This window comes from Lolium perenne, chromosome 6 (genome assembly GCF_019359855.2).
Source record: "Lolium perenne isolate Kyuss_39 chromosome 6, Kyuss_2.0, whole genome shotgun sequence".
NCBI lineage: Eukaryota > Viridiplantae > Streptophyta > Magnoliopsida > Poales > Poaceae > Lolium > Lolium perenne.
Window position 1 is genome coordinate 46,271,863 of NC_067249.2, and position 17,010 is coordinate 46,288,872.

At 47.7% G+C, this 17,010-nt stretch overlaps 1 long non-coding RNA gene across 4 annotated transcripts; it reads right to left on the bottom strand.

Moving 5' to 3' along the window:
- Nucleotides 1-2,982: 2,982 nt before the first annotated feature.
- On the bottom strand, nt 2,983-5,516 carry LOC127321022 (uncharacterized). Of its 4 annotated transcripts, none has more exons than XR_007863790.2 (4): nt 4,689-5,516; nt 4,557-4,622; nt 3,431-4,116; nt 2,983-3,220 (listed from the first exon to the last, which is right to left on the bottom strand). It is a non-coding gene; the product is annotated as an uncharacterized lncRNA (long non-coding RNA). The 4 variants fall into 4 exon arrangements; XR_007863789.2 differs by having other exon boundaries at nt 3,431-3,530; nt 3,947-4,116; nt 4,557-5,516; XR_007863788.2 differs by having other exon boundaries at nt 3,947-4,116; nt 4,557-5,516.
- Between the last annotated feature and the right edge of the window lie 11,494 nt (nt 5,517-17,010).

Sequence of the window (17,010 nt, forward strand, 5' to 3'; positions counted from 1 at the left end):
GGAGAGCCGAAACGACTCGTCGGGAACGGTCGAAGTGGCCTCGATGCGAGAACCGCCGTAATGGAGCACGAACTCCGCGGAAGAGCAACCGGCGCTCTCTTTCGTCGAGAGACCTACATATACGGTTTTCGACGGGCGACGCCATTCATCTGTTCTCTCGTCACCATCCTCCGTCAACCATGAGCGATATCTCTTGGCCATCGGACACCGACAGCGAGGGGAAGCCGCCTGGATGGCGCCATTGGTGGGATCCAGCTGCATCGTCCAGCAGCGACGATTCCCCCCCCCGCCGGCCAGCGAGGACGAGTGGGATGACGAGGAGGAGGACGAAGAGGCCGTGGAGTAGGCCGAGGAGCAGGCCGAGGAGCAGGCCGAGGAAGAGGAGGAGGAGCAGGAGCAGGAGGAGGAGCAGGAGGAGGAGGACGAAGAGGCTGATGAGGACGACGACGAGGACTCAACTTCCTCCGACGAGGAGGTGACGAGCCGGAAGCGTCGCCGCGACGACGATGAGGCGGGGCCTTCTAAGAAGAAGAAGAAGTAGTTTAGTTTTAATGTTTTTATATGTAATTTTTATGTTTATTCGAATTATATTCGAAATATATATATAATCTATCTATGTTGCACCACTTGAGAGTTCAAAGCTTTCGTTCGACGAGGGTATTGCCGTAGATCGGGAAGACGAGGGTTTTGCCGTAGATCGGGAAGACGAGGGTTTTGCCGTAGATCGGAGGCCATTGTCGCCGACAAGTTGGGGCCACGCGCGCTTTCGTTTCGTCCGGAGTCCCCGAGAGCTCCCCGGGGGGCCGGGGATGGCGTGGGATCGCCGGATGGATTTAGGCCCAAATCCGGACGAAAACGAGGAACCGGGGGCGCAACTGGGCCGAATTACGCCGTCCGGATGGAAAAAACGCTCGCCGGGGGCCTCGTCGGGGGGACGAGTGGAGATGCTCTAAGGATCAAGTGGCGGGTAGTATCCAAGGAGGTTCCGCACCGGCCGGCTGCGAGGAACCTGGCCGCACACGGGATTTGGCAGCGGATCGAGTCTCGAGGAGAACAGGCGTCGTGGGGATTCCTTTTTTCCGTTGCGAATCGTTTTTGACTTAACGGTGGTATTGATTGTAATTTCTCCTGAAAATCAGGGGTAAAAACAGACGGACCAACAAGAAACTCTTTTGCTTTTATTATTAGGTATAGACTAGTAAAAGTGCCCGTGCGTTGCGACGGGAGATAAAACAATCAACTTGATCATGCAGTTTTTTATTTTTCTATATTTACTTCTTGTGTTTATATGTACTCCTCCATTCATGTTTTGTTTTAAAATTAAAATAACGATGTTTTACATCTTCTACAAAACTTGCTTTACATCACGGTGGAGTTGGCTCTTTCGATTCACTCCTCCCACAGAACATAAGCTCTCTATAGAATTTTCCCGTATATTTTGCCACACAATTAGGATGGTAATGGGTTGAATCCGACCTTCCCCCCTTCTATATCCGTGCCAGTCCGATCGGCATATCCGAACTTCCCCTTCTCGTAGGGATCCCTCGGGGCCTTGGCGAATAATTTCCTCCTTTCATCCATCTAGGCAATGATATGCCATCACAGACACTTACTCCTGTTTCACCATCTGCACACATGAGTTTTGGTTTTTCAATTTTCCTCTCACTAATCAACCCGTTTAATCCTTGCCCACCATCTGCACACATTAGTTTTGGTTTTTCTATTTTCCTCCCACCGATCAATTGTTGTTGCTGCTTGATTTCCAATCCAAGGCAGCTTGCTGATAATCCTAAAGTGTGCGTATATAAATTGGTGAGAGTCGGTCTAAGGTACCAAGGTGGGACTATTCAACCAAAAAACATCCATCTTCTTCTACTTTTATAAAGGCCCAGCAGAATAACCGATACTCAATGTTCTGCTATTTATTTCCCGTTAGTACAGCAACGTGCCTTGTACGAAAGTTCCATGGAGACCTGGCCTTACGGGCTGTGCAACACCGATGCTAAAAGAACATCTGGGCCAGCCCACACGAAATGAAGCAGCCTCACAAAAAAAATTAACTGTAAAATAAAATGTGTCCAGAGAGATAAGGTTCTCCATCGTTATCCTGTGTGTGGTACAGAGATCCTCACGAATGAATTGATTCGTTTGCCATAGTGTCGCAGGCACCCTCGCCGTGAGGCTTGAGCAAATTCTGAGGACCGTCCCCTTGCACCGGAAGATGTGGCTTAGCGGGGGAACCTTCCGGCCAGCACACGCTCACTCCCTCCAGTAGTCCAGTAGTATGTATCTGGTTGAGCTTTTTCCCCAAAATCGGCCCAGGGCGCTCAGCTACTGGGAGGAAGGCGGCCGCTACAACGAAGAGCAGGGCGAGGAAGCGAGCCTTGGCGGCCGGCGACGGCGAAGTGGAGCCCGCAGACGGCTGCAGTAGTTTGTGGTCGGCTCTCCATCTCTCTAGCGCTTTGTCCCCAAAGTCTTCGCTCTTTGGTTCGGCGGACCCGGGCCAGCAGTGCAGGCCGGAGATCGAGATAATGGCGTTAGCTGTTAGGGAAATTGGAGGAGTTGGTGGCTGCGATGGTACACAGGGGAGCTGCATGGACGGCAGCCTGCTCTGGCGACGCCTCGGGGACAGCGTGGGAGCAGATCCTAGTCGCCCGGCAGCGGAATTACTGGAAGCCGAGAGCTTCTCGCTAGGAAAGGAGCGACAGGGCTGGGTGGGTCGGTGATGGCCGCCAAGAACACCACGGTGCTGGTCCAGGAGGCCGTGGGGGTACAGGGATAAGGTCGAGACAGAGCTTCGGGGACGGGGGCTCGGCCACCGGGCGGTTCGATCTCGGGGGATGTTGGATCAGCGGCGAACGGGTCTCCGGCAAAGAAAATAAAAACACGAACCGGTATAATGGCAATTTGATGTGTTATGCGATTTGGTGGGAGGGTAAAACGGTCCAATGAAAAATTGGACGAAAATTTTGGCAGAAACTCCTTTATTATTAGGTATAGACTAGCAAAAAATGCCCGTGCGTTGCACCGGGAAAGAAAAATATGTATATATACCTTATTGCCAAAACACGATTGCACCAGCAATAACTATCACCGGCCGGGTGGAACAGAAAAAGTGTGAGACGGACAGCGAGGTTGTACTCCACTTAGATACTCTTTGCACTGCTAACATCCGCCTCACCGATTACTTTGGATCGCCATGGTTATCCCTTCTTGGTCACTACGTGACGGAAAAGAAGCACTACAAATTAATATATATTAAAAAAATTGGCATTGAGAATATTGTGTAAGTTTGAGATAATCACAAATACTGAATTGACAAACATTTTTTGTGGCACTCCACATGCCATAACTGAAACCAACTACTATTCTCAAATTACGCAGGTTAAATAAAATTCTCTTTGAAAGAACCGTGTGAAGAGTTGTAAACCTGAAAACCAAAAGATGGTGTTGTATCTATGCGCAATTATTGTTTATTCCTTATTTTTATCTCCTCCAGTTACAGTCAAATAAGTCGGGGCAAAATCTATCTGCAAAATGAACAAAGTCATGGGCATAATAGGAAGACTGACATAACCCCATGATCTTACAAAATATTGGTATTGAACGACATGCTGTTTTATTTTTTCACGAAAATCTTTGCTTATTGTATCATACCACTTTATATGCAAAGAGTAAATAAAAACCCTTCTCTGGTACAGATGATCCCTAATTTTCTTTACCTCTCCTGGGCGGTATCCTCACCGATGAAATCAAGAAAATCAGGGGATGACTTCTTGAGGTGGAGACGCAGGAGAAAAGGATGAAGTTTGGTTTTTCAGTGAATGCATATGACCAAGTGGCATGGCATTAATCTATAATACGAACATGAACCCATCCATGGAGATGCTTTGGTAATGCTACATCAATTACACTGCTATAAGCACCCCAGAATGAGATTATATACCTATTTCATATTTCAGTACGAGGGCAGCGACTGCTCAACGCCGAGACCGATGTTGGTCAATGCCCCACCCTGCATTCCTGCAAAATTAGCGTAAAGGTGGTCGCCACGAAGAGCATTGTCTCCTCCATGCCCGCTAGCTCCTCTTAGCAACACATATGCTGCTTCCCGCCCTGTTGCAAACCGCAAACTCAAGGTTAAAAAACAGAAATTCTGAGAGAAAATGGTAGTAACAGGAACAAGCAATTTAGCTCCTAAATACATTGGGGCATTTTTTTTACTGTGGATCAAAATCCATGGTATCTTAAAATCTGTGCAACAGGCAAAACACGGTTCACTTGAACTCGGAATTAGTTTGCACTGGCAAAACCCGAATTGCACGCGTGAAGAAAGGAGCATGCAAATCTGCCTGGCAATACCACACATGATTCTAAAAAAACACTACTGTTAAAGCGCATCAGGGGAGTATGCATGTCCAAAGATGCTAGCAGCTGCATCTAGCTAGCTTAGATACTGAGCATGGAGCCAATAAAATTTTGAGAGCAAACGCGGCGGTGAGCTCCCTAAAGTTTGAGGTGTTGCCCTCTTGATAGTGAGTGAAGTCAAATCATACCAGCGATGGTGCTATGGAGTATGGACGGTGGTGCCATTCTTCAGCTCAATCAGCTTCATCAAGAAGCTGCGGCCAAACACACACGCCAAAATCAGGACCAAATCTGACGGAAGATTAGTAGATTACACCTACCTAATGGCGGCGGCCGGAAGGAGGAGGTGGAGGGCCAGGTCGGGCGGCAGCTTCAGAAGGCTGCAGCCACCAGGGACGGAGGCATCGTGGGGAGGACGGGGCGGAGGAGGGTCAGGTCGCTGGCAAACTCGCCATAGTGGAGTCCGCCGGTCGGCTTGCTCTGCGCACCCAACGACTTGCTCTGCGCATGCCGCAGCAACGACGGACCTTGTCGATTGGCTCGCCTGCGCGCAGTAGTGGCCTCAACCCCTCACATCTCTTCTTCCTCTCCCCTGCTCCTCCTCTGATCTGGATGCTGGTGGCTTATTTGAGCAGGACTTGGACAAAATCAGCCCACTTCGTATGTTTTTTGGGGAAGGAAGGACGAAGGAGGGTGGCGAACCGCGGCGGCGCCGGAGCGGTTCAGCCTTTGCATCCCCTCCCAGCTCCGGCCAGCGTGGGCGAGCGCGGATAACATCCCGGTGCTGCGTCGCTGCTGCACGCGTCTTGGGAAGGATGCGGGAGGCTGCAGATACGCTGACGCCGCTACGGCGACCACCTCTCCTCCTCCGCATCCGCTGGATCCCCACCTCCTCTGCTGTGTGGGTCGCCGCCAGATCCTCGGCCATCGTGGGGATCTCTGGATCTAGGCTCACGTTCGGGAGGGGGGGCTTTGTTCGGGGATAGGAGAAAATAAAGACTCCCACAGGAGGCAGCCCGGATGGGCGCTGCGCCCTATGCCGGAGGGAGGACGCTCGCCGTCGGGTTCTCTCTCCCTTGCACATGCTTCCTCCGGTCGAGGCCCTCCGCTGGTCGCTGGTACGTTCGGTCTTGCGCAGAGCAGTTCTACTCGGGGATCTTTCCGGGCGGAGCAAAAATAACACCGAACGGGTACGTGTAGGCGGTGGCAGTGCTCGTAAATTCAACTGAAAACCAAGGGTACAATCAAAACGGACGAAAATTTTGGGGAGAAACCTAGGTAAAGATATATATATAGGTAGGTATAGGAAGTATGCCCGCGGGTTGCGGCGGATTAATTTTCACATAAAATTATTTCACGGAAACGCAACTACCATCAAAATATCTTAGAACATGTTTTTAAAATATCTTAGAACATGTTTTTGTTAATCAATCGTGTGTAATACGAAATTAGAACATGTTTTTAAAATATCTTAGAACATGTTTTTGTTAATCAATCGTGTGTAATACGAAAATTGCCACCTGCTAGTATAGTTGAAGTTGGCACTCAATAAAAAATAGAAACTGCAGCCTGCTGGTATAGTTGAAGCTTGTACGTCAATTTCGCAGGCCAAGAGAAGTGGAGGGTGGCTTAAAACAAAAGGCAATACTGCAAGGATTCAGCCAGCCTCTAAACACCATTAGAGTTCAGCTTATGTGATCAAACGTAGCACATTCCCTTTGCAAGCTTAGTTTATTTTGACAGAGACAAGAGAGAACTGAAGTTGGATGGCAGCCGCAGCACCATGCGATGCATAGATGGTAGTGGCTGGAACGGTTCTAGATCGCCAGCCCTCGCCGGGCATGGCGACCACCCACACTTCTGTCACCGTCCGATCCGCCTCCATGGGAGGCTCCCTCCTAGATCGCGCCCCCAAACTCCTTCCCCACTTCCTTCGCTCATCCTTTCTGTGGCCGTCTCCGGCCGGAGATCGATCTAGCGCTCGCCAGGGCCGGGGGCCCCCTTTCTTTTCCTCCGCTCGCCCAAGCTTGACTTCTTCCTTGGTGACTCTCGTCTCCATGATTCTCTGAAGAATCTGCTTTCTATTCTCTTTTTATTCTCTCCGATTCTCGGAAGCCGCCTTCTGCCACTAATCAATCTATCAAGAGTCCTGGTGCTTATTGATTCATGAGGATGCTTGCTGATATTCTCGGTGACATGTGAACGTATATAAATTGGAGTGATTTAGTCTAATAAAACGAGGTGGGACTATTAAATACAGAATTTTCTTGGCTTTCCTGGTTACTGCAGTCAAACAGGGCCCAAGTTTGATTCCCAGCAAGCCAACATCGTCAAATCTTTTCAGCTATCTCCAGAAAGCCCACTTGCGGGGCCCATGGCCAGCCAAAAGCTGAATTACGGACGGAAAGAAACAAAACGAATCGGTATTCTGACTTAGGCGGTGGCACTTGTTGTAATTTATAGTGGAAAACATGAACAATTTCAAAACGGACGAAAATCTAGGGGAGAAACCTTACTTCCTTTATTAGTAGGTATAGATATAGATATAGATAGGAAAATTGCCCGTGCGTTGCACCGGGAGAGACATCTTATGATTGAGATTCTCTAAAAAAAATATTTCAGAGTAGAACCTATGACTGAGATGAGAATCATAGGATCAAGCAAATCAAATCAAATTTAGAAAAATGAAATAAAATTTCATGGGAAATCAATTCTCTCGGCACAATTTTACAGTCCACAAAAATTAGTTACAACCAAAATATATAATTTAACTTAACCAACCCATGATCTTGAGCTTATCCTAATACTATAAAATTTCTTTTACATAGGTATTGAATTGTCACAAAAAAAAACATGGAAACTATCCTACATTATTTCCCGTGGTAGCAAATCAATATTTTGACAGATCTTAAAACGTCCGAGAACTTCGTATTTGCAAAGAAGTTGTGCGGCACTACTTTTTTTTTTAGAATCTTTGTGCAGAGCTCCTACATCAGCTATTCAGGCTCCTTGGCAATTTGTGGAGGCCACCCCACTCCATACTCCAACCCACGCGTTAGGTGATGATCGCAGGTTACCTAAGAGAGGAAAAGCTTATTAAACAAGAGGGGCCTCTAAACAAGACACGGGAAATTTCTTGTGAGCATGTCATCTAATTTCTCTTCCTGGTTGGCCTCCGCTGCTTGCGCCATCGTCTAGAGTGGTGTCGGCGCGCCGGGACACACAGCCAGGGACAAAAAAACTTACTCACCTTGTCAATCGGGCGTGCTCTGGTTCCCGGTGATGAGCCGATGATCATGGACTGTGGACAGTGTGCGTCCCCAACTGCGCACAGGCCGGCAACGTTGCATCCCCAACTTTCAACTGTGTGTTCGCTCCCAAGGATTGCATCATTTGCGAGGCCATGAAAGATATTGGTGAATAACGTGTTGCTCTCAGCCGCCGATCTGGTATGCAATTGACCTGATGCAAGTGTCTGCCGATCTGATAGGCAATTGACATAGTGCGTGCGTACGTACGCTTGGACGACCACCACCTTGTCTGTGCGTCGCCGCCAGTCGGCCGTCTCCCATGTACAAAGTCGACATCATCACCCGATTCCCGTCGTCGGAGATTGATCCCCCCAGCCGTCGACCGCTTGACACCCGTCGACCAAGATCGACCAGGACGCTTGACTCAGCGTAGCCGGAGTCATCTACTTAGAGCATCCCCACTCGTTGGCGCTCCCCACGCCCAAATCCGGCGAAATTTTCGTCCGGATTGGATCAATTTTTGGCATGGGGGGCAGTATATTTTCAGTCGTGTGCTCCCCAAGCGGCGTTTCTCGGGAAAAAGAGGATGGCCCGGGGAGTCCGGACGAAAGAGGAGACACGTGGGCGTGGGCGGTTGGTTTTGCTCCATCCGGAGTCCCCGAGCGCTCCCCGGGGGGCCGGGGATGGCGTGGGATCGCCGGATGAATTTAGGCCCAAATCCGGACGAAATCGAGGAACCGGGGGCGAGACTGGGCCGGATTTCGCCGTCCGGATGTAAAAAATGGCTCGTGGGGGGCTTCTCGGGGAGACGAGTGTAGATGCTCTTATATGCAACACTCGTTCGAGATCAATCCCGCTAGCGTCGTGCCACCGCACAAGACGACCTGCTGTCCGATCCTCCGATGCAGTCCCCTGCAGCTCTCAGGTTGTCCAATCGACGGTGGCCTCCGCGTCGTCGCCTCTAATTCCGGCGAGCAGCACGCCTCCTCTTCCCAGTGTGGCACAGCTTCAATCGCTCCTTATTTTCGTTGTCCATGGCTAGCCGCGGAGAAGCCTATTCTCGTGGGATTGGCCTGGCTGCGTAGTTAATTGAGGTAGGTATTTGAAGTACAGGCTAGATCAATCGGGTTTGAGTCGTACTTCGCTGCAGGACCGACCGACAAAGGATTCCATCGTAAGTCGGGTTCTTCCGGGACTCTACACAACGGAAACTCCTGCAAGGAAGCAAAACGTAGGAACAATGGAAACTCTAGCGTCAGATAACATGACGAAAACGCATTGACGGGTGGACGAAAGCGCATTATGACGGACCAAACCACGGAAACGCTTTTGCTTTTATTATTAGGTATAGATTATGCTATTTAGTGGGAGGGCAAAACGGTCTAATAAAAAGTTGGACGAAAATTTTGGCAAAAACCTTAGCTCCTTTATTATTAGGTATAGACTAGGAAAAAGATCCGTGCGATGCATCGGGAGAAACCAATATTAAAACAGCTAACTACAATAGAGAAGTCATTCTGATTTTCGATGAAGTTGGCACGTGGCAGGATGGCGATGTCAAGAACGAACACGTTGCTTCTGCAGCCTGCATGCTTATAGGTGATGACATGTTTGGTGCACATAGGTTAGTATCGTGCCTAGCTGCTGCGTGTTCCCCTTGCACTCTCCTACAATTTTGTTGAAATATTGGGCCTACATTTAGTGGCTCATACTAGATTTCAGATTTTTCTATAAATCTCAAAGCCCACATAGTGGAAGCCTTGTGAGTTTGAGCCCAAGTTGGTGGCAGCTCATTAGGGAGTGGCAAGAGGTGGGAAGTTTAGTCCCACATGGAAAGTTGGGAGGAAGTTAGACCACCTTATAAGGTGGGTTGTTCCACCACTAGTAAGTGAGTGAGAATAGGAGTGCTACACGCGCGCGCTCCTCCTCCTTGTTTGTCTCGACACGACGCTCGTGGTGAGTGGTGAGTGGATTGAGCCTCGAGCCGAGACTTTCCTTACTTTTTGCAGCTCAGGAAAACAAACGGAGTCCTAGACGGACGCGTCGCAGTTAGTCGGTTCGGGTCGCTCCCGGATCGTGGGCTATCTGTAACCGACTCGAAACGTTCGTGCGACGTGGGCGTGGCCCACGTTGCCTAGGGTTTCCCGAGCCTATATAATTTCTTGCCCGGCTACCGCAGAAACATACTGAATATACGAGTTAGGGTTTCCACCTCTCTCTGCTTGCGCCGCCATCTTAGCCTACTCCATCCCGCGCGCCGACGTGCATCGGCGAACGGGAGAGCAGGTCTCCGGAACCGCTCGTCCTTGCGATCCTGTACGGGAGAGGGCGAATTAGGTTTTTGGGAAGCGCTCTGCGCGACTGGTCAAGCTCTTCATCACGGGTCGCCTTCCGTCCAAGTCGGGCGGTGCTGCCTACTGTCGTCTTCAACGCAGTCTACTACGACCCGTCGTCCCCGTCATCAACAACGTTGTCATCAATAACGTTACTGCTGCAACATCGTCTGCTACACTTTCACCGCCACCTCCACCAGATCGGTACGTGCGACATATCTCGATCTGTTTAGCGATGGATGTTGTACTGTTTGCTCTGCTACTGTTCATGTTGATCACTGCATCTAGTATGTTCGAGTTTCACATGTTAGTAGTTACTGTTGTCATGCTTAATATTCTGGAATTAATCATGGAAATTGTACCTAATTATCCAACAATCCAAAAACCTAATTGTAGGCAATTTCCTGAGTTAACAATAGCTGGTTTTTCCGATGCACTGAGGCCGGATAAGTTTACCGGTGTGCACTTTAAGAGGTGGCAGTATAAGGCCATGCTCTGGCTTACTCATCTGAAAGTGTTCGAAGTTACTGATGGTTTACCTGAAGGAACTATATCTGACCAAGATCAGAACAAGTTCAAGGAAAACAATACTCTCTTCGTCGGATGCGTTCTAAGTATTCTTGTTGATCGTCTGTGTGATGTGTACATGCACTTAACAGATGGTAAAGAGCTCTGGGATGCACTGAATGCTAAGTTCGGTGCAACCGATGTAGGCAGTGAACTGTACATCATGGAGAGCTTCCATGACATCAGGATGGTTAACAACCGTTTTGTAGTCGAACAAGCTCATGAGATACAGTGCATTGCGAAAGAGCTTGAACTCCTTAAGTGTGCCTTACCTGACAAGTTTGTGGCTGGATGCATCATCGCTAAGTTGCCCCCTTCATGGAGGAACTTTGCCACAACTTTCAAACACAAGAGACAGGAGATATCAGTTGAAAATCTGATAGCATCTCTTGATGTGGAGGAGAAAGCTCGTGCTAAGGATAATACTGAGAAAGGAGAGGGTCAGTCTAGCGCCAACATGGTGCAGAAGAAACCCTACAGCAAGAACAAAGGGAATAACAAGCCCTCCTTCAATAAGCCTATGAAGACTACAACCTTCAAGAAGAAAAAGATGATAAACAAAGCAGATCTGAGCTGCTTTACATGTGGAGAGACTGGCCACTTTTCTAAGGATTGTCCAGAGAGGGCAGACCGCAAGAAAAAGGCGAGGCAAGTCAACACGGTGACCGCTAGCAATGCTGATGGGTACGGTAATCTCTTTACTGTTCTTTCGGTATTTCAATCTCCATGTTGGTGGATTGATACAGGTGCTAATGTTGATGTGTGTGCTGACATATACATGTTCACTTCTTACCAGGTCGCCCGGGATTCTTCCGTCTTGATGGGGAATGGGTCACATGCTTCTGTTCGTGGTGTTGGCACGGTAGATCTGAAGTTCACTTCGGGAAAGATCGTGCAGCTGAGGAACGTGCAGCATGTCCCTACTATGAACAAGAATCTCGTTAGCGGCTCCCTTCTATGCAGATATGGGTTTAAGGTTGTTTTAGAGTCGAATAAAGTAGTTGTTTCCAAGTTTGGACAATTTATTGGTAAAGGCTATGAGTGCGGATGCTTGTTCCGCTTTTCGCTTTCTGATTTCAGTAATAAGTCTGTGAACCATATCTGTGACAATGTTAGTGATGATACCAGTGTTTGGCATTCTCGTTTATGTCACATTAATTTTGGTTTAATGTCTCGGCTATCCAGTTTAAGTTTAATTCCGAATTTCACTATTGCCAAAGGTTCTAAGTGCCATAGTTGTGTGCAATCGAAGCAACCTCGGAAGCCTCACAAGGCGGCCGAGGAGAGAAACTTGGCACCTCTAGAACTCATACATTCTGATCTATGCGAGATGAATGGTGTGTTGATAAAAGGTGGAAAGAGATATTTCATGACATTGATTGATGATGCGACTAGATTTTGCTATGTTTATTTGTTGCGAACTAAAGATGAAGCTTTAGACTATTTTAAAATTTATAAGTCCGAAGTTGAAAATCAACTAGAGAGAAAGATCAAGCGTCTCAGGTCGGATCGTGCTGGCGAATATTTTCCTAAAATCTTTGATGAATTCTGTGAGGAACATGGCATTATTCATGAGAGGACGCCTCCCTATTCACCCCAATCAAACGGGGTTGCCGAGAGGAAAAACCGCACGCTGACTGACTTGGTGAATTCCATGTTAGCCACTGCTGGTTTATCAAAGGCATGGTGGAGGGAGGCTTTGTTGACTTCATGTCATGTCCTGAATAGAGTTCCTAACAAGAATAAAGATAAAACCCCTTACGAGGAGTGGGCTGGGAGAAAACCATCACTTTCGTATTTGCGCACATGGGGATGTTTGGCGAAAGTTAATATTCCAATTACTAAGAAGCGCAAACTTGGACCAAAGACAATGGATTGTATCTTTCTAGGTTATGCTCCTCGGAGTGTAGGATATAGATTTTTAGTAGTTCAATCCGAGGTACCTGATATGCATGTTGATACTATTATGGAATCTCGTGATGCAACATTTTTTGAGAATATGTTTCCTATGAAAGATATGCATAGCATTGCTAGAATTTCTACTGAGATAATTCCTGAGTCCAGTACATCTAATGAGTATTTTGAACAATCACATGAGAATGTTACTGAGAAGGATGACAATGAAGCTCCTAAACGGAGCAAAAGATGAAGGATTGAAAAATCCTTTGGTGATGATTTCATTGTGTACCTTGTGGATGATACTCCCACGTCCATTGCATAGGCATATGCATCTCCAGATGCAGATAACTGGAAAGAAGCTGTTCATAACGAGATGGACTCGATTCTTTCTAATGGAACTTGGGAGCTATCAGAACGACCCCATGGATGCAAGCTTGTGGGCTGCAAATGAGTGTTCAAGAAGAAGCTAAGACCTGATGGTACTATTGAAAAGTACAAGACGCGGCTTGTAGCGAAAGGCTACACACAGAGAGAAGGAGAAGATTACTTCGACACCTATTCATCTGTCGCTAGACTTACCACCATTCGAGTACTACTATCCATGGCTACCTCCTATGGTCTTATCGTTCATCAAATGGACGTAAAGACAGCTTTCCTTAATGGAGAGTTGGAAGAGGAAATCTATATGGATCAGCCTGATGGGTTTGTAGTAAAAGGTGAAGAAAGAAAGGTGTGCAAGTTGCTGAAATCTTTATATGGCCTGAAACAAGCACCTAAGCAATGGCATGAGAAGTTTGACAGAACTTTAACTTCTGTAGGCTTTGTTGTCAATGAGGCTGACAAGTGTGTTTACTATCGCCATGGTGGGGGCGAAGGTGTTATACTATGTTTGTATGTGGATGATATTCTGATCTTTGGTACAAACATGAGAGTAATACACGAGGTCAAGTCTTTCTTATCAAAGAGCTTTGATATGAAAGATCTGGGAGAAGCTGATGTGATTCTGAACATCAAGCTGATTAAGAACGAGAGTGGGATTACTTTAACGCAATCCCATTATGTTGAGAAGATTTTGAGCCGGTTCAGCTATATTGATAGCAAGTCTTCTCCAACACCTTATGATCCCAGTGTGACACTACGCAAGAACCGGAGGATTGCCATAGATCAATTGAGATATTCTCAGATCGTTGGCTCACTCATGTACTTAGCGAGCGCGACTAGACCCGACATCTCTTTTGTTGTTAGCAAGTTGAGTAGGTTCATGTCAAACCCGGGTACTGATCATTGGCATGCACTTGATAGGGTCATGCGCTACCTATGTGGTATAATGAGTTATGGGATTCACTATTCAGGGCACCCAGCTGTGCTTGAAGGATATAGTGATTCGAATTGGATCTCAGATGTAGCTGATCTGTACGCCACAAGTGGGTATGTATTTACCTTTGGAGGTGGCGCAGTATCATGAAGATCTTGCAAGCAAACCATATTGACGAGGTCAACTATGGAAGCAGAACTTACTGCTTTAGACACAACCACTGTTGAATCAGAATGGTTGCGTGAGCTCTTGATGGACTTGCCTGTGGTTGAAAAACCTGTTCCGGCAATCCTTTTGAATTGTGACAATCAAACTGTAATTGTCAAAGTGAACAATTCTAAGGATAACGCGAAGTCATCAAGACACGTCAAGAGACGTTTGAAGTCTGTCAGGAAATTGCGAAACTCCGGAGTAATAACTGTTACATATATTCAAACAGACAAAAACCTGGCAGATCCCTTTACAAAGGGACTATCATGTAATGTGATAGAAAGTGCATCGAGGGAGATGGGTTTAAGACCCGTTGATGTTACACCATAGTGGTAACCCAACCTTTGTGATCGGAGATCCCGTGAATTAGGACCTGGGAAGAACAAACTAGTGGTTTAACTGAGGAGAGTATTATGTAACCCTCTCTATGTGAAGATGCACAACTCTCAATTGCTGTAAGGCAGGTTGGCAACAAGCCTTAATGTGTTTATGTTGGCTATATTAGCAAAGATGCTGTCCTACAGAGCATTCTTGAAATAACACACCTATATGAGTCTGATTGTTAAACGTCGCAATCTATGAGATTTGGGTGATATCTAGTAAACTCATGAAGAGACCACGAAGTATGATGCATATGCTTCACCTGTGGGGTAGGCTACTGGCAGCCATGTACTGGTCATGACTTTGAGTGAAACCCTGTTCACGCAAAACTTGCAATTCAAGGCTTAGTCCATTGTTCAAGTGTGAATGGATGTAGCTTAAGGTTCTAGGCGGAAGTTCAACTTAACAGTCTCCGCTGAAACACTGGTAAATAAACAAGCAGCGAGTATTGGTAAATCTCTAAATGGGGTTTTGAGATCTGGTGGGGGATTGTTAAAATATTGGGCCCACTTTTACTGGCCCAAATTAGATTTCAGTTTTTCCTATAAATCTCAAAGCCCACATAGTGGCAGCCTTGTGAGTTTGAGCCCAAGTTGGTGGCAGCTCACTAGGGAGTGGCAAGAGGTGGAAAGTTTAGTCCCACATGGAAAGTTGGGAGGAAGTTAGACCACCTTATAAGGTGGGTTGTTCCACCACTAGTAAGTGAGTGAGAATAGGAGTGCTACACGCGCGCGCTCCTCCTCCTCCTCGCTCGCTCGTCTCGACACGACACGACACGTCACGTCACGACGCGCGCGCCGCGCTCGTGGTGAGTGGATTGAGCCTCGAGCCGAGACTTTCCTTACTTTTTGCAGCTCAGGAAAACGAACAGAGTCCTAGACGGACGCGTCGCAGTTAGTCGGTTCGGGTCGCTCCCGGGTCGTGGGCTATCTGTAACCGACTCGAAACGTTCGTGCGACGTGGGTATGGCCCACGTTGCCTAGGGTTTCCCGAGCCTATATAATCTCCTGCCCGGCTACCGCAGAAACACATCTAATATACGAGTTAGGGTTTCCACCTCTCTCTGCTTGCGCCGCCATCGTAGTCTACTCCATCCCGCGCGCCGACGTGCATCGGCGAACGGGAGAGCAGGTCTCCGGAACCGCTCGTCCTTGCGATCCTGTACGGGAGAGGGCGAATTAGGTTTTTGGGAAGCGCTCTGCGCGACTGGTCAAGCTCTTCATCACGGGTCGCTTTCCGTCCAAGTCGGGCGGTGCTGCCTACCGTCGTCTTCAACGCCGTCTACTTCGACCCGTCGTCCCTGTCGTCAATAACGTTGTCATCAACAACGTTACTGCTGCGACATCATCTGCTACACCTACACCGCCACCTCCACCAGATCGGTACGTGTGACATATCTCGATCTGTTTAGCGATGGATGTTGTACTGTTTGCTCTGCTACTGTTCATGTTGATCACAGCATCTAGTATGTTCGAGTTTCACATGTTAGTAGTTACTATCGTCATGCTTAATATTCTGGAATTAATCACGGAAATTGTGCCTAATTATCCAACAGGGGCCGGGTAGGCTGATGGACGAATTCAACCGTGACACGGTAGGAGGCGCGTAGCCGCGTAGGACCCAGCGCTCAGACCTCGGAGGGCTCTGTTTATGCGGTCGTAACAGACGATATTTCGAATCGTTTTTCTACTTGGCGGTGGCACGCCGTGTAATTCTAACAAAAATTAGGGGCAAAACAGACGGACGAACAAGAAGCCTTATTTTCTTTATTAGTAGGTATAGACTAGGAAAAATACCCGCGCGTTGCGTCGGATTGAATTTTACTACATATTATTTTATGGGAGAGTCAACAACCATCAAGAGTATTTTTTTTAAAAAAAATACCAAACTTTGTCTAGATACAAATGCATATAGACACGTTTTAGTTATAGATAAATTTAAACGTACATAAAGTTAAGCAGCTTTCTTTTTGGAACGAAGGGAGTATGGTATCAGTTCCATATTCCTAGTATCCGCAATTGTATCTGTATCCATAGTTTTTCTGATATTTTTAACATAACTGCTGCAGCTAATTTTTTATTATTTTGCCAAAAACATTTCTCCTTTTGCTCACGATCTTCCTGCTAGGAAGTTTGCCTACGCTATCGATGGCTGGGCTGCAGGAAATACCATCTCATGCTGGCTGATTTCCCAATCCCTTTTCTATCTCAATGCAGTCTCTGACAAAACACAGAGAGCAGCGGTAACTCGAACAATTCAAAACAGCGGTAACTGTTCACAGTTCAGCAGCAGATGCAGAGGCTACATCAGCCATGCATCGCTTGACCGGTGAGGATGCTCGTTATCGAGTTTTTCTCTAGCTGGTATTATGCATCCGTGTGCCGCTCGGCCGGTGAGGGTGAGCATTAGCCCACGCTTCGATCTTGCATCGGCACCGAGCAAATCTTTTGCACTCGTCCGGCGAGCGAGCGTGCCGCCACCTCCCGCCGCTCGTCGCCTTAAGTCCTAGCGAGTCATGTGCTACACAGCCGAGGACAGCAAGCTGAAGGGGTCGTTAACATCGATGACGAAGCGGTACCCTGACATCTCCCTTGGCCAGACGGCTCCATGGTCGTATTCACCTCGACGTCTTCCATCACGTCATGCTCGGCGACAAAGTCGAGAATTACCGCCGGGGATGAGTAGG